Source organism: Podarcis erhardii (genome assembly GCF_964252035.2).
Source record: "Podarcis erhardii genome assembly, chromosome: 14".
Classification (NCBI taxonomy): Eukaryota; Metazoa; Chordata; class Lepidosauria; order Squamata; family Lacertidae; genus Podarcis; species Podarcis erhardii.
Genome location: NC_138503.1, coordinates 18,695,013 through 18,713,613, shown reverse-complemented (window position 1 = coordinate 18,713,613; position 18,601 = coordinate 18,695,013). Strand labels below are relative to the sequence as shown.

At 45.0% G+C, this 18,601-nt stretch overlaps 1 long non-coding RNA gene across 2 annotated transcripts in view; it reads left to right on the top strand.

Moving 5' to 3' along the window:
- Window positions 1-18,332, top strand: part of LOC309328927 — a 96,610-nt gene extending 78,278 nt beyond the window's left edge. For both annotated transcript variants that reach the window (XR_014150895.1, XR_014150896.1), the window contains exon 4: window positions 15,521-18,332. This is a non-coding gene — a long non-coding RNA (uncharacterized lncRNA). The remainder of the gene's footprint in view (window positions 1-15,520) is intronic.
- The last annotated feature ends 269 nt before the right edge of the window (window positions 18,333-18,601 follow it).

Here is an 18,601-nt window from a genome sequence, read left to right as displayed (position 1 = left end):
CTCCATCTTTCCCAACATCACGGGTCTTTTCCAGGGAGTCTTCTCTTCTCATGTGGTGGCCAAAGTATTGGAGCCTCAGCTTCAGGATCTGTCCTTCCAGTAAGCACTCAGGGCTGATTTCCTTCAGAATGGATAGGTTTGATCTTCTTGCAGTCCATGGGACTCTCAAGAGTCTCCTCCAGCACCATAATTCAAAAGCATCAATTATTCGGTGATCCGCCTTCTTTATGGTCCAGCTCTCACTTCCATACATCACTACTGGGAAAACTATAGCTTTTACTATACGGACCTTTGTTAGTTTCTCTGTTTATTTTCAGTTCTGCTGTTTAGAAAGATGAGTGGGACCTGCTCTGTACATTCTGAGCTGGTTTTTGGAAATTCCCTCCCCTTTTCAGCATTTTTTAAAAAGTGATTTATTTATTTGAAGCCTAGGAGTTCTCCTGATCTGATACCTCCCTCATAAGAAAAGGGGTCCTGCTGGATCAGGCCACTGGCCCATTTAGCTCAGCATCCTGCTCTCACAATGGCCAAACAGAGGCCTGTGGGAAATTCACAAGCAGGACCTGAGCACAACAGCACTGTTCCCTCCTGTGGTTTCCAGCAACTGGTATTGGGAAGCATTATTGCCTCTGACCATGGTTGGGGTACCATTAGGTTTGTCTGGTAAAGGACCTTCACTCTGAGAATTGAGATTGCCATTAGTATATTTGCTGATGCCTGGACTGAAAGACTATGTCTCATTTTTGACTGGGACGTTAAGCTGCTTTATGGGGAGCTGCCGTGAGCCTAGAGAAGGAAGTGGGCTAGGGCTACAGCTCAGTGGCAGAGCATGATGATGATGATGATGATGATGATTTATACCTCGCCCATCTGGCTGGGTTTCCCCAGCCACTCTGGGTGGCTTCCAGCAAAAGATTTAAAATACATTAAAACATCAGTCATGAAAAACTTCCCTAAACAGGGCTCAGTGGTGTAGCGTGGTGGGTGCAGGGGGGGCCGCGGCCGCCACCGGGCAAGGGGGTTAGGGTTAGGGGCGCAAATCCAGGGTTAGGGGGCGCAAATACTTGCCTTGGCCTCGGGTGCTGACAACCACCCTATGCCACTGACAGGGCTGCCTTCAGGTGTCTTCTAAACGTCAGATAGTTGTTTATTTCCTTGACATCTGGTGGGAGGGTGTTCCACAGGGTGGGCGCCGCCACCGAGAAGGCCCTCTGCCTGGTTCCCTGTAACCTCACTCCTCGCAGTGAGGGAACTGTCAGAAGGCCCTTGGAGCTGGACCTCAGTGTCCGGCAGAACGATGGGGGTGGAGACACTCCTTCTGGGCCATTTAGGGCCATTTAGGACCATCACTTTGAATTGTGCTCAGAAATGTACTGGGTTCTGCTTTGTATGCAGAAATTCCCAGATTCAAAACCTGGCATTTCCAGGTAGTGATGGAAATGTATCCACCCTGGAGAGCTGCTGCCAGTCTGTGTAGGCAGTACTGAGCTAGATTGACCTATTATTCACTTTTATTATCACCTGATGGCAACTCAAACGGTTCCATGAATCTGCTTCACACCTTTGAGTTGTGAATCATCAAGTGTCGGGTAATATGAAAATATGAGCCGATTTGTCAAACGTTGACGATGTTCCGTTCCTTTAAATAGGAAAAGTAAGAACTTTGAGAGTTTCCCACAAAACCTGTGCCTCCCCAGCAGTGATTCATCCAAGCAAAAACCTCCCCCTTTTCCTCCCCCACCAGTTGTCTTCATTGCTTGACCAGTCACCTTCTCATTAAATCCGATCATCAGGCAAAACGTCGCTCCATCGAAAAGTCCTCGCCGAGTTGAGATGTGGGGGATTTTTCTGGTTGGGATAAATATATTATATATGTCTTTCCATGTGAGCAAAGCTTCTTAATGAATCCATGGCAGGAAATGAGTTGCCTTTGCCAAGGCTTCTTGGCACAATCAGAGTCACGTAGTCAAATGAGCCAAATGAGCCGTTCCGGCAAGAGACAGAGAGTAAGCAATTCAATGAAAGCAACACTTAAGCCATGTGCATAGAGTATATCCTAGGTTTTTCCCCTTTTGGGATCAGGCGTCTGGGTGTGTGTGTGTGTGTGTGTGTGTATGTGTACACTTAAGAAATAATAATCTTCCCTCTATTCTCTCCACCTCCATGCTGTTTTCCCTTCTCTCCCAGGAAATAATTTCACTCTCCAGTCTGGGGAAGGATTCTTACTTCCTCCCCAAATATTTTAAAAGATATGTGGCCTTATCTAACACCCTCTGTCCTTTAGTGCAAAATCCCTTGTGTTACTGGACAGCATTATTGGGCAACAAAGGAATCCCAACGCAACAGTTTTGTGAGCAGAAGCTTGTTGGGCAAACAGCAATCTTTGCTTCTGTTTCCTCTTGCAGGTTCTTGTTGTGAAACAGCTGGTTATTGTGTAAGCCATTGCACAACTATCTTGAGTAACAGACTTGTGTTTTCCCTTGCACATCAACGTTCTGCCAGTTGTTGTTGTTGTTGTTGTTTGTTGTTACTGTTATTATTAATTACCCACTTTCACCCTAAGGTCCTAGGGTAGGTTACAATAAAAAACAAGGTTGAAAACAAGGTTAACAACAGAATAAAGCAATTAAACATCACAGAAATAAGGTGTGTCCTAAAATATGCATCTCCAGTGTCAAAAACCAGGGTAAAACATTCACCAAAAGCTGTATGCCAGACACAGCTCTGTGGGGAAGGAGTTCCACAGTGTATGGGCTGCCACAGAGAATTCTGTCTCCTGGCCCACCCCCCACAAGCTCCAGAGAGTGACAGAACAACCAATAGAGGCCCCTCTGCTGATAGCAACACCTGGGAAGGAGGTGGTCTTTCAGTTATTTGGGCCCAAGTCATTTAATCATTTAAACACTGACGTGAGCACTTTGAATTGGGCCCAGAAATGAACCGGCAACCAGTTACCAGTTAAAGTGGCTTCAATTTAACGCTTCATTGGATTCAACTCTGTGTTTGTGTTTGTGTTTGTATGTGTATGTGTATGTGTGTTGAGTATGGCAGGGCAAGATTCATTGCTGTGGTCAGTGGCCTGCTTTTGAGTATATGTAAAGGTAAAGGGACCCCCTGACCATTAGGTCCAGTCGTGACCGACTCTGGGGTTGCGGCACTCATCCCACTTTACTGGCCAAGGGAGCCGGTGTACAGCTTCCGGGTCATGTGGCCAGCATGACTAAGCCGCTTCTGGAGAACCAGAGCAGCGCATGGAAACACCGTTTACCTTCCCGCCAGAGCAGTACCTATTTATCTACTTGCACTTTGACGTGCTTTCAAACTGCTAGGTTGGCAGGAGCAGGGACTGAGCAATGGGAGCTCACGCTGTTGCGGGGATTTGAACCGCCAACCTTGTGATCAGCAAGTCCTAGGCTCTGTGGTTTGACCCACAGCGCCACCCATGTCCCGACGCTTTTGAGTATATTCAGGTTCAAACGGCAAAGCAGACAAAATCAAGTGTAATTTAAGCATATGTGTTCCTGTGGAATAATTGCATCTGATCTGAAATATGGCAGAGTGGCAGAGGATGAAAGGCTGTGCCCCCACTCCCAATGGTTCCAGGTTGCAACTTTAGTGTTAGGGTGGCATCTTACATATTGCCAAAAAAGAGAACAAGCAAGGCTGCTACGGTAATTTGCATAGAATTTGCACATGGTTGTATATATGTATGTATGCCCATTTCGGCATAATTACTATAATTTAAATAGAAAAACAACAACATATCACACCAAAGCAGGGTGGTGGTGGTTGTGACTCAGTTACCCATGTGCCTGCCCAGTCTGTGGCCCAAGTGTTCTTTCTGCTATCCCTACAGTTCTTTTATCTTTAAATTGGACTTAGACCAGACATTCCTTCAGATGGAGGACGCTAAATACAGAACAGTCCTCTATAAAGTAGGACACAGCATTGGCCACCCTATTTAATACTTAAATACGCTAATATTATATGGACTTTTGTAATGTAGGGGTTGACCTCTCACCTGCCGTTCCTATTTGCAGTCCCCATACACCACCTCAGTCGTTAGTAGATGGCAACATAGCCAAGGAATCTCCTAACAGTTTATGGCCTGAATTTTGTTTTAGTGCTTGGCATATGCACTCCCTTTGTGCACAGATTTGAGGGGTCCCCCCCCCCCTTGTACTAGGTAGTGTGCAGAGAACCTAGGCATTTGTAAGTTGTGTAGACTTTGTTCTGAATATTTTTGTTCTGAATATTCAGAGCAATCGGCAGTGATCCAGTGTACCATTCTCCCCACAGTATTCACTGGTATTCTGAAAAGAGCTATTTCAGTAAGTTGTAGTCAGCTTAGAAGCTGGTATAAAGAAAGACAGTTCTATTACTTTTGCTTTTGGGGGGGGAGGGATTTGCAAAACTAATTTGTGAAAAGTAAGTTAGTGCTGAAACAAAGCAGAGCAAAAGAAAACCCTAAGCCCTCTACTCCAAAATGTCTACAGTATTTATACAGGATCTTTATTTGAGAGCTCTTTAGGCATGGCTTCACTCCCAGGGATGTGGTGGGCTGTAAGCAAGTGAGCCTGGGAGCTGGGCCTTTTCCCTTGCAGTGCTACAGCTCTGAAACACAAGGGTGTATTGAATGTAGCACAAAGATAGTCACCTAGCCATATACTTATTCAACTGGAGAAGTGTTTTGCTCCAGAGGAGTGTTGTGCAAGAGAATGCATAAGTAGGTAGCTGGTAACTTTGTTGCACAATAGATTGCACAATCTGTTTCCTCTGTCACACAACATTGCAACTCACATGTTCCCTAGCACAAGACCCCTAGTGCTAGTCGTGGGCTGGGCTGGGCTGGAAAATCTTGAATTCAAATCTTTCATCAGTCACAAATTAAGCCAGCTCACATTATCATAGCTAATAAAAAAAAAATTTCACTCCATGTTTCCATTACAAATGGGCTAAAAGTGGCTTTACAACTGGCATGCCATTCTTCCCAAATCTGTCTTGCAGATACCCCTACCATGGGGATAATGCTAAGTCAGCTGCCTTACAGATCCATTGTAAGGATTACTGAGAGGCTGTCTGTGAAGTGCTTTGAACACTATCAGGGATGGAGTCCCAACATCTTGAGTATCTTTATCTCTCTCTTGTTTTTAAAAACTTCATGGCTGAATAGATATGATCAGTTTTAATTTTCTTTTTTAAACCAGGTGAAAGTTGCATGATAGAAACATGTGGTACACACAGGCTCTTTACTCCATTGACATCCCTAGTCAAAGAAGGATGAGTGTGTGAACATCAGACAAAAAATAGTGGTTTGTGTATGTGTGTGTGTACGCTGCATGTGTGGGGAGCCACTACCTCTCCAGATGTTGATAGACTGCAACTTCTATCATCTCTTACCATTGAGCTGGAGTCGAACAACATCTGGAAGGTACTAGGTCCCTTTCCCCTGGTGTACCACTGTGGTCAGTTATGGCTCTGTCATATCATCCTAGCCTACTTCACAGGGCTGTTGTGAGGATAAAATGGGTTGGGGCTGGAAGAACCATGCATGCTACCCCTTACTGCTTCTAGGAATGGTGAGATATCAATACAAAATATAAATGCTAAACTCTCTGACCTGGTTTGCACAGAACGTTAACCATGGTTTAGTGTTATGATGAGCTGCAGCAAACCTTGATCTTGCGGCCTTCTCCCTTCAACCTACCTGTGAGGAGGAGATTGAAAGCTTCCTCTTTCATTTTAGATTAACCACAGTTTAGCATTACATCCAAACCCTAAACCGTGATAAATGGTGGTTGTGATTTGTTGAGAAACAACCCAGCATCTCAAACTATGGTTTGTAGTCTGCTTGTTTCTCTGCAACCATAGTTAACGTTAACCACAGTTTGTCAGGTTTGGATGACTCTGCAACCCCTGTGAGCAAATATGACTCCTGTTAATGTCCATCTTCAGCCTTAGTTTATATTTTATCCATTTATTAAATTTGTATACTGCTCTTCATACGAAGATCTCAAGGCGGTTCACAGCATAAAAATGCAAGATAAAAACAGAAAACCTGAACTTGCTGAAACTTTCTCTCTTTCCATCAGGGTCCAGTTCATCTGGTTTCATATCACTCCCATCTTCTTCTTCTTTTGTTTTCAAGTGGGAATGAGGGGTGTGTGTGTGTGTGTGTGTATACAGTTACATGGGGGATTGTTTAAAAGAGATTTGCCCCCATCCCATCCCACATGACCAGCCTCAGCTGCAGCTCCCTTCTTCTTAATCTGGAGATAAGTGCGATTATCCAGGGAAGGGCTGTTCTGAGGTTTTGTAACTGTGACAGGGGAGCTTTCGAGCTGCACTTTGCGGGCAGAGCGGAGCTTAAAGCCGGGGAATGAGATTCCAAGCATGGCTTTGCATCTCGTTGCCTGCCGGGAACATGAGTGCAGGGCAAAGATGGGAGTGGGGATGGGAGCTTTATTTGGACTTTGCTTATGAGGTGGAAAAAAGGAAGCAGGCGGGAAAGGCTGGGGGGATGGGGGACGATGACAACAACACACAAACACACACACACACACACACACACACACACACACACACACACACAGACCCGCTTGCCTAGCTTTGCAGTGAAGAGACACACAGATGGTGTGCCCAGCCATCAGCATTCCTTTGGGACTGGGCCCAATGCTGTGTGGAAGTCGTTTTGTTGTGCTTATTTTTCAACAATGCTCTGTTGGGTTCCTGGGTGATTTGCCGCTGGGCTGCTTTTTGTTTTTTGCAGTGGTCTTCTTTGATTCTACACACACACACACACACAGAGAGAGAGAGAGAGAGAGAGAGAGAGAGAGAGAGAGAGAGAGAGATATTTCCTCTATATCCCATCCTTCTTCCCAGACATGGAGTGGCAGTTTAACATCACAGCAAACCCTGCCTCATAGCAATCTTCACAACTGGTTGGGCATTGGAGCAATCCTTTGTTTTGGCTGGAGGGGAGGTTGTCTTCCACTGCCTCCCGCAGTTTGGTCAGACTCATGTTTGTAGCTTTGAGAACACTGTCCAACCATCTCGTCCTCTCTTGTCCCCTTCTCCTTGTGCCCTCAATCTTTCCCAACATCAGGGTCTTGAACTGCAGTGGAAGGTGTTCCATTAAGGTGAATGGGGTGCCACTCCACTAACCACAGTCTGCCTTCAGCCAGCCCCACCTGCCTCCCTTCTTACATACGAGTTATGCATTTATCTATTGTTAAATGACTATAATGCCCTTCCTCCCAAAGGAGTCCTGGGCAGCAAACACCAAAATGTAAAAGCAATACAATTAAAAACAAAACAAAACAGTTGTTTAAAAGAATAGGAAACCTCTAAAAAACTTGCCTTCATATGAGTGGTGCATTCTTAGAATCATAGAGTTGGAAGGGACCACAAGGGTGATCTAGTCCAACCCCCTGCAATGCAGGAATCTATTGCCCAAGGTGAGGCTCGAATCCACAACCCTGGGATTAAGAGTCTCATGCTCTACTGACTGAGCTATCCCAGTATTAAAAGCAAAATGGTATTGAAACTGTTGGTTGCATCCAACTGTGTTTCAGATGGAATAGACTCATTGAAATTAATGGACGTGACTAATTTAGGAATATGGGAAGCTGCCTTATCGTGGGACAGACTATTGATTCATCTACACTGACTGGCAGCAGCTCTCTAGGGTTTCCACCAGGGGTCTCCTTCAGCCTTACCTAGAGATGCCATGTATTGAACCTGGGACCTTCTGTGTGGTGTAGTGGTTAAGAGCTGTAGACTCGTAATCTGGTGAACCAGGTTTGCTTCCCCGCTCCTCCACATGCAGCTGCTAGGTGACCTTTGGCTAGTCACACTTCTCTGAAGTCTCTCAGCCCCACTCACCTCACAGAGTGTTTGTTGTGGGGGAGGAAGGGAAAGGAGAATGTTAGCCACTTCAAGACTCCTTCGGGTAGTGATAAAGTGGGATAAAGTGGGATATCAAATCCAAACTACTCTCCTCCTCCTCCTCCTCCTCCTCCTCCTTCTTCTTCACACTGAGCTATGGCCCTTGCATAGGTTCATTAATCTCAGTGCAACTGACTAATATTTACCCAGGCAGCAACCCCTAACCTGAATGGAAGACTTCACAATTCAGTACTTCATATTTTAGGGTAGAACTAGATGTTGTTACACAGGGTTGCCATTTCCCTCCTCCCCTTTCTTTCCTCTTGTAACATCTCCTACCAATTCAATTCATGACATGATGTCATTGCACGATGCACTTTCACCTGTCAAGGAGAACGCATAATGGGCATTGTGTTATACTGGACATCAACCAGGAAGAGGAGGGTAGGGAAGAGAACTGGAGAAGCAGGAGCAGCTCTCCATCTTCCAGCCTTGGCCACTAGTGCCACAGATTCACTAGCAGTTGCCTAGCATGTTGGCAAGTTCATGATTAAGAACAGGAGTGGGGGGACTTTTTCATCCTTAGGGCCACATGCCCTGATGGGCAACGTTCCAGGGGCCACATGCCAGTCGTGGGTGGAGCAACAAATGCACATGTTACCTTCATATAAGTAGATGAGTTTCCTCTCTCTCTCTCTCCTGCAAAGCAGGATCAGTGATGGCAGAGTTTGTCGGGCCAGATAGAGAGGACACGAGGGCCACATTTGCCACTGGTTGCAAAGTTCCCCAGTCCTGACTGGGAACACCCAATATTTCCTTGCAAGTTCATCATTATTAAAGGGCTTTGCATTTGCAAATATAAAGGAAGTTAAGCTGCGGATGGATAGATTTTGTGTGTGTCTTTTCCCTTGCTCAGAGGCTAGAGGAGAGAGCCATTCTATGCTAATCAGCACAAAGCAGCCGCTCTCTGAAAGTGGGGAAAGGGGTCGCTTTCTTTAATTCAAAGCGTATGCTGTCAATTTGAGCTTCACCTTGTAATCTTCCAAGCTGGAATTTGGCCAGTGGATTTGCATCAAGCAACCGATGGGTGGTGGTGGTGGCGGCGGTGGCAGCTTGCCCTTACCCTGCTTTGAAAAGCTGGCAAGCAACACTTCCAAATAGGTGGGCAGCGGATCAGAACTGGCTCTGCTGGCTTCCTCCCTGCTGATTCCTGGACAGAATCCCCTCCCATGGTGCTCTGAATTGGGCAGCAGGTTGCCGTCTCTTTCTCTCTCTTGATGGATTTCATCTCTGAAGATTTTGCAGAATATTATTATTATTATTATTATTATTATTATTATTATTATTATTGGATTACTGCCTGGTTACACACACACACACACTGGCTTGCATGCAAGAAAGAAATGAAACCTAAAGACAAAGTAAGCTGGCAAGCACAAAACCAACAGCAATTAAAGACAAGCAACCATTTTAAAAGCAGCAGAATCCACAATTAGTTATTTTAAACTCTGGACTTACGGGTCTATTTTTGTCTCGCCCTCCTTTTTAGTTTAAATGGCTACCAGTTGTATCCAACCTTAGTCTCGCACACTGAAATTAATTAATAAACACAGTTAACTTAGATCTGTTTAAGTGGATCTGCTACTTGCTTAGAGACAGATCAATATTTATTACCTCATTTCAGCAAGACCTGATGTGTTTTGGGGCTCCTGTTGAGTGTTGCCCCAGACATCTGCCCCAAAGTCCTGCCCCAATGGCACCACTGCACACAATAAAATATTGGGAGGCCAGTGGTTTCATGCTCCTTCCATCTTCTGGTTCAAATTTCTCTTGTTAGCCTTAACCAGCAAACTCATTCATTGCCCAAGTAGTCCATGCAGAAGTTGAGTTTAGTGGGATTGCCTAAGAAAATAAGAATTGTGTAGCTGGGTGAAACCAAGCCCCAGGTTGCCCACTGCTATGTCTTCCAAGAACAGCCAGCCAAATGCCCCTAAGAAGCTCTCATGGAGATTGCCATTAGCAGCCCATGAATGCATCTAGCTATACAAGCCTGGGCACTCCTTGGTTACTGTTCCCTTGATGCAAGGCAGATGAATGTGTGAATGGGAGTTTGGAAAGCATTGTTCAAAGGCAACAGAAAAATTACACTGGTTGTGTTGTATCTGTGTTGTTCCATTTAGAATATTTGTTTGATGATGCAGTCATTGTGTGATGAGCAAGCTTATGCTTTAATCTAGAAGTGGGGGATGACAAAATACTGCTTCAAAATCCCACAAGCCCCCTTGATGTAATCAATAAACAGTGGGAGGACAGAAGAGGTTATGAGATTAACCCCACCCAATGGACTAGAATGTGGTCTAAACCTCCCTTTAAATTCATATCAGCAAAAAGGAAAGAACTCACCCTAAAACTCATTTAAAGATGGTACCTAACACCAAGGAAACTAGCACTAATACGCCCAAGAACCTCACCAAAATGCTGGAAAGGATGCACATCCACAGGCACATACCTCCACGTGTGGTGGGAATGCCCCCAAATCCAACTCTTCTGGACAGCAATCATACAAGAAATATGCAAAATAACAAAACAAGTATTAGAAGTCACCCCGGAACTGGCCCTACTAAACATCTTCCAAGACAATAATGTCCACTCACATCATTAAGCACTCATAATCTACCTACTCTCAGCAGCCAGAAACATCATAGCCAGACACTGGAGAGACTTGTCAGGAGTAAGTCTGGGCCAATGGTATCAAATAGTATGCGAAACAGCCTTATTAGAAAAACTAACCAATAAACTGAAAATGACACAGGGACAAATAGAAGAAGATGGCTTCCTTTTTATACATAGTCCAACAAGATGATAAAAATCCACCAACAGCATACAAATCAGTCTGGCTAACCTGATTAAACACACACACACACACACACACACACACACACACCACTCACACACAACAACAAAGCTCACTACAGCCACCCAAAGACAACTAATAACACTCTAGGCCACCACCACCCCATCTTCTCTCACCACCAAGGAAACACAATGAGCGAATAATAAGAGAACCCATACAAGTACAAGCTGACACATAATCCCACACGTACACTAAGTAAAAGAATAGAAGCATAACCACCTGACCTCACTCCACTCATCATACCCTCTCTTTCCCCCCTTTCCCCCAACCTAATATTGCATATAATACTAATGTCTCACAACAAATGAAACTATATTGTAGAAATCACACAATTTGAAAAAAAGAGACAACACATGTGTTTTTGTTCAATAAGAAATCTCATATATATATATATATATATATATATATATATATATATATATATATATGATGACTATGGACCTCCAGGCTTCTCTGTCCAGCCCTCAGAGCTCTCCCCATGCCACGCCCCTCTCTGGACTTGTTTCACAATCTCCTCGAGTGTTTCTGCCTGCTTGGAATGTGTCTTTGAACGCCGGCAAGGCCTCTTGCTCGACTGCGGATGTCAGAGCAGGATCTGTGAGTGTTCATAGAAACCAGCCTATTGCACAATGTAAAATGTACACCCACTTTTGCGTCTGATGCTACCCATCACTAGCACATCGGCCCTGGAAAGTTGCCCGCAAGGAAATGTGTCCCTTGGGCTGAAGAGTCTCCCACTTGTTCCTGCTTTTAGTTCATCTGGTCTCAGGGCCGGCCCTACCATTAGGGTCTTGGGCAGAGGATGCTGGAGGGCGGGGAGTCATGGTCAAGTGATGGAAGACAACCTGCTCTGCACCGCTGAAGCTAGTCAGGTTCCCTGTGCGCTATGATTTCAGCCTCGACCCTACGCACCCCACCTGCAATATGAAGATTACACATAGTATTGGTCTACCGTACAGGACTGAGAAGTGCTCTGAGCACTAGTGATGTGCTATGCAATTCCTTTGTGTGTGTTTTTGCTGTGAGTTGCCCAGGATGTGATGGGTTAATATGTGGCCCCTTTCCCAGCTTCTTCCCTCCATGCTGCTACCGCCACCACCACCACTGTCTCACCTCCTCCTTCCTCTGTATGCAGCAGGCAAGCCTTCAGCCTGGGTTCCTGCCCTGAGCTGTGTTGCTAGGGAGCCGCCAGCCTAGGCTGAGCTATGCAAGGGAACAGCCTGGCCTGTCAAAGTGTCTGAGATAAACCATAGGCCAGACTCTCTACAGCTGGGCTCAGGCATGCCTCAGCTCTTGTCTGGGGCCTGGGAATGGCCTGGGTCTGTGAGGTTCAAGGGCAAACTTGCTATTCATTAGTTGGGGGTCCTTGACATTCCCACTCTGTCTCTCTCTCTCTCTCTGTCTCCTCTTTCCCTTATTGCAGTGTTTGTGTGTTTTCTCTTCCCTCCCCCTCCCCAACTCCTATCCTCCTTTTGATGCATTCCTGGGTGCCACTGCTGAAGCTACTCCCCCCTTCTCTGTAACCCCCCCATCTTCTCCCATGCATAGCCCTCCCCAGGAGACAAGGGAGGGATGGAGAACAATTGTCCAAGTGAGCCTATTCAGAGGAGGAGGCCCAGACGGACTTGGCTGTCTACCTCCTTTGCCTGCCTGTGTCCCTTGAAGTTTGCTCTCCGCGCCCCATATTTGTGGCTTCTCATCTGAACCCCCTTCCTGTTTTTGCGAGTGCATCTGCAGGGGAGAGATTAGGGGGCTCAATTGACTTTGGATTTCAGATCATTGATGTCCTTATTATCTTGATATTTGCAGGAAATTGTAATTTGAGATAAGGAAATGTCAGCTGTGTGTTCTCTCCCCCCTCCACCCGTTTCCTCTGTCTGCAAAGAACCCCCCACCCCACAAAGCACAGGCAAAGTTCTTGCTTAAAGAAAAATGTAAATGATTGCCTTAAGAGGAGCTTCAACTCAGCGCAAGTGAAAGAGCTGGCAAAAATCTTGTGTGTGTGTACACATACACACACACAGCTCCAGTAACCACAGGAAAAACATGCTGCGTAGGCAGAACTCTGAAGCTCCCCTACTTTCCCTCTCTGAATGGAATATTTCTTACCTTTTTAGCATCTGAGTCTCCCTGTAATTATCCAAGACAAACAGCATGTACAATTGGTTTAAAATGATATTTTCCCCCCACCCCAGGCCCCTGGAGCAGAATGGAGGTGTAATTGTGCTAAGGAGTTAGCAGGGGGAGAATATGGCTTTTTTTTTTTTTTTGCTTTTTTTGGTCACGTTTTGAGTTGGAGGTCTTCAGCCAGGGAAAGGGTATGAAAAGCCTTGATTTGCATAAATAGCATGTGTCTCTACAAAAGAGAGAGAGGGGTGGGAGCAAGAAGAGAAGAAAGAAAGATATCAGGGGCTTGCAAAATTCAATTGAGACTGGAGAGGGAGGGGGGGCAGAAAGGAGGGTGGAAAAAATTGACAGTGAAAGGGGTTTTGCTAAGTAATACCCTGGCGAGATTAAATTGTCCAGAAAGTTTCTCCCCGTGTGCTGATGAAATGGTTGATGGGGTGAGGCGGAGGAGGAGGGACGGAATCCCTCCTTTCCAAAGGGCATGAATAGAAAATTTGGCAAAGGGAAGGAATCCGATTAAGCAGAAAAATCCCTGACATTTTATTTATGATGAATGTGTGTGTTTGCGTGCGTGCACCTTTTGGTCAAAACCTCACACTTCCAGTTTGTTGTGGTGTTGCTCTCCAAGTCCCAACAGAACCACCAGTTTTCTCAGTGGCTGTGTAACAATAACAGCCATTTGACGAACGGGAGCAGAATTTGTTCAGGGCCTCGGAACAGAGGCAATGGGTGAGTTATTGCAGTGATTTACTCCAAAGCAAACGGCAGGTTTATCTGAACACACCCATCCCATCTCAGATAGATTATCCTTGGGCAAAGGTGGAGATTGCACCTGTGTTTTGACACTGTTGCAGGGTGATCACCTTCGGTTTGGATAATTGTGGTTTCGGCATCTCTCCAGCCCTAGTCAACCATCATGAAAACATGGAATAAAACACACACCCAGCATTCTTATTTTTTGCAAGGGACCTTGGGCTGCCTTTGCGAAAGCAGAAATTAAAAGAGAGCAGGGTCTCCCTACTGAGTCGCTAGTCTCGCCTTCATTTATCCGAGGTGCAAATGTGCAAACTTTGGGATAGCAGATGGCAGAGCCTCTTCTCCCACGGACGGGGTTGGTGCCTGGGTGTCTCCTGCCAATTAGTGGCTCCCTCTCTTTGATTTACACAGTAGAGGAAAACCCCCCCACACTCCTTGCTCGCGAGGCAGAGAAGGGGCAGGTGCTCCTCTCATCAATTTGGCATTGGTTCACTCTGCCGACATTGCTTGAACCCTGGGATGGGAGCTCCAGAGCAGCTGCTCCTCTGGCAGGCTGCTGCAGAATCAGCTTTACCTGGTGATCACATCCTGTGCTAAGAGCTGGTGTGCCAGTTTTATCATAGAGGCTGCTTCATTGGGGCAAGTGGGGTGCTGCCCCGTCAACCTCACTTGTGCCCTCAGCCAGCCCCTCACCTTGGCTGCCTTCTTACTTACACCTAGTCCAGGGGTGGCACTGCCTGTCAGCTTCCTCCACCTTAGTCTCAGTGTTGTTCTTGTAGAACTCAGCAGGAAAGAGGGTGGGGACAAGACTAGAACACCTGTCATTGGCTCTCTGGCGCCACCTACTGTTAGCCTCCCTGCCTTCTGCCCTACCATTCTCAACCAGCACCAGCCACCACTGGATTTATGTCTTCTCTCAAGGAACCCTAGGGATTGTAATGATGAGCATGCTTGGGAATTCTCCCTTGGTTATCTCCAGCCACCCGCTTAGAAACCACAGTAACCTGGAGGCAGGGGGTCTTAAACCAGTTTGTGTCTGTAGTATGTATAAATCTGCCCTTGCATCGATTTGAGCTCCAAGGCAAAACCAGCACAATTCCCCCCCCCCCCCCAGACAGTAGAACGATATGAGTAGCTTATTTTCAAGGACAGAATACTCAGAGCTCACTCAGAGATCCCGTGGCAGCATATGAGGCTTATTTTATCAAAGTACTGGACTGATCTTCTTCGCCTTTAAAGCTTTATTGTGAAAAAATGTATACAAAAGGCCAAAGGGGGGTCTACAGCTGTCACCTGTATGCTATTATCCATATTCTAACAATTTTAGGAATTGGGAGATCAACAGATGACTTAGGGGATATTGTTGTAAACTCATGTTTATATATACATGTTTATTTCACATGCAGTTTTGGTTGTCTGCTCATAAATCATTTTTGTACAATTTTCATTGGATCTGAGTTCCTTTGACATTGTCTGTCTTCTTTTGCATAACTGGAGACCCTGTCGTTTGTTTTGGTTGGGTAGGAATCAAAATTCCTTTTTAATCAGGTCTTTGGAATTTAACTATGGTTTTTTGCATGGGTGGGGTGTTTTAATGCTGGGGCTTTTTAAAATCTATGTATGTGGTTGCTTTTTGCTTAAAATATTGTAAGTTGCTTTGAGGTGCCATAGCTAAAACGATGACTAATAAAGATAACAATAACAATAATAGCAATAATCTACATTGAAAAATTTGCCATGGCCTAGAGTGATCTGGGCAATTTATTGTGTTGATTTGTGGTTTCAGAAGAGGCTATTTGAACCAAATGAACAACTATTATTTTCTTGTTTTTCTAGATTATTATGATGGGGAATTTCAAGAACTTGGAAAACGTTGATTTTTTTGGTCACATTTACTACGGATGAAGGCATGCCTGCTTTTCCTGTTTTACATGGACCTGATTTTCAAACCATGTTTCTTCAGGATACCCTACACAGCAAGAACTTTCTTGGGACTCTAGGCTTTGAATTTTTGGATTGTCTAATGAGACAGGGGAACTGGGCCAGAAAAGCCCGTCTCTGGACATGGAAATGGGACAGTGTTGGGTCTCCATCTTTCTAGGGTCTGCCATGCTTTGCTGATTTGGATCACACATGGAAACCAAGAGCAGCTCTGTACAGCTAGATGCTGAAGGAGGAGGAGGACAACAACCATGGCAAAGAAGCAAATGTTTGAACTGTGAACTTTCTTATCTGTAGTCATTGATGTCATTAAGAGGGATGTGATATCATTGATATGGCTTGTGACTCAATGGAGATAGACAGCTGGGGGACCTGAGCTGATTGTTGGGGGCTGATTTCACCTAGGATCACTTAACCTTTTTGGCACAGGCATCAGAAAATGACCGGGCCAGTAGCTTTTCAAAATTATACCTATTAGAGACATGTATTTTCCACTTTGACTTGTCTACACCATATTGAGTGAGTTCTTGGGTGAAAACTCAGGTGACACATGACGCTACGCAGGCCTGTTAAACATCAGTGTAGCTTCTGAAGTGTGTATTTTTTCACCAAGGAGTTCCCCCATGGCTCCAGATTTCAAGGGAAGATCATTGATTGGGGGAGTTTGCCTGCTGTTCCTAATCTTAACTCAGGAACCTAGGATTCCCTAGGACCTAGGACTGGGTCTCACACCTGTCTGCAAGAGTGCTGCAGTACGCAACATGAATTGCAGCTTCTGGGTCAAGCACAAGGGAAGCCCCACGTAGAGAGCATTGCAACTAATCCAGTTTTGATGTTTTGGTTGGGCTCCACAACATGACAACACATGGCAGCAACATTGCAGGTATGCTCTGAAGGTAGAGTCAGGATCTGGTCTGTGCCTAAATGGGTGGCTTCCTGGGAACAATATAGATTCTGTGATGGAAGAAAAGCAGGCTATAACTGTAAGAAATCTAATAGTATTTTATCACAAATTATGCATGTACAAATTCATTTTGTCTCACATGTGTACATTTCTAAACCTATTTCAGCCTAAAGTATCTGTTTGTAATGCATGGTTGAGGGGGAGGCAAGCCAAGAACAGTCTCTCAGAATTTGGAGAATCCGAAATTTGAAAGATAATTAAGTTCCAATTCTCCACATTAAGTCTGGGAAGCGCGGATCAGTTCTTTTAGCTTCAGAACTGACAAAACAAATTCCTTAGGCATCTCTAGTGCAGAACAGTAGGTCGCTGCAGTTTAATTTTAATGCAAAGGACAATGACAGTGTGGTGTAGCTGTTGGAGTGTTGGATTAGGAATGGGAAGACCAGGGTTCATGTGACTGTGTGATTTTGGGCCTTTTCATCTGAACCTACCTCACAGGGTTGTTGTGAGGACAATAGGAGGGGAAGTATGCATATCATTCAGTGGGTTTTTTAGTAGATGGTATAGGGTTGTGTGATAAGTCCCATGTCATTTAATGCCACCTTCTCTATGTGCTCCATTTGACATCTGAGGTGCTGGCTAGGATTGCAGTGGTTTGCTTTGAAAATAACACATTCCCCCGTATTATATATTGTATTTTATCAATGTTAACTGCCACATGCGTAACTGATTAGTTGAGTGGTCATGTGAAAAAGAGAGTGGTGCTCCTGTACCTTTGATAGTTGATTCCAGCAGGTGTGGGATCTTGTCATGCTCCTATTAAAGGTGCAAGAGCCCATTCCTCCCGCACTGCTCTTGGCTGCCCTAGGTATAAACACACTGATCTTGTATGGCATAGCAGGTAACAACACAATTTTCTTTTTTAAACGGGGCTTACTTCCAGGTAGGTGGGTACAAGATGCACTGGAAACAATGGGAGTGTACTTCTGAGTACACTTGTGTAGGATTGCATTGTGAGCTATGAACCAGAAGGGTCCCCAGGCTTCTGCTATGAACCTTACAGAAGTCACTCACAGTCTCACCCTCTGATCCCGTTTGCAATGTGGGGATGGCATGAGACTTACCTTATAGCATCCATTTCCAACCTTGTGCCCTCCCAGCTGTGTTGGACTGCAACTCCTATTGGCCCCAGCCAGGGCAGCTGTTGTCTGGTTGGGAGTGATGAGAGTTGTAGACCATAACAACTGGTTGAAGAAGTCTGACATACGGGATGGTTGGACTACAATTCCCATCACCCCTGACCACGGGTCCTGTTAGCTAGGGATGATGGGAGTTGTAGTCCCAAAACAGCTGGAGGGCCGAGTTTGGGGATGCCTGGATTATAGCAAATGTGAAGCATTTCCAACACTCTATAAATGCTGAAGTATGAAATGCTAGAGTTGCAATCCTGTATCCACTTAGCTGGAGGCAATGTGAGTAGATATGTATAGGACTGTGTAGTCATTGGCCAGATCTGCGCTGGGTTGATTTCAAATCTTGTCATTTGGATATGTTTCTCTTTTCCAACATGCTTTTGATGTTTCTGCCATTTAGAGTCTAATTTTAACTTGGTTCCCTATTGGCTATCAATTCTGTGGTTTATTGCTGCCTTGCCCCTTATTGTGATGTGTTTTTATATTTCATTGTTGGGGGGTTGTTGTTTTTTACATTGTTTATGACTGCCATTAGCACAAAAACAAAACCCAATACCTTTCTGTAATCCAATTCCTTATTATTATTATTATTATTTATTAAAGTTCAATCATTGTGACAATAAATCATTTTGATGGTTTCACAAACAATCTCTCTGCGTGTTTTTGCTGTGGCTGAACAGGGTAGATGCAATGAAGATGTTCACATTTTTTGATGCCCTTGGTAGCCAGCCATTATATTTGGTTGCCACCCAGTTAGGGTGGTATTTTAGAGAGGAGTCCACTTCCCCTTCAGAATAACCAGGCCTCCTGTCCCCCAACAAAAAGGCTGGCAAAGGCAATTCTTTGTAAACATGCATGTAGGATCAAAATAGCAATAAT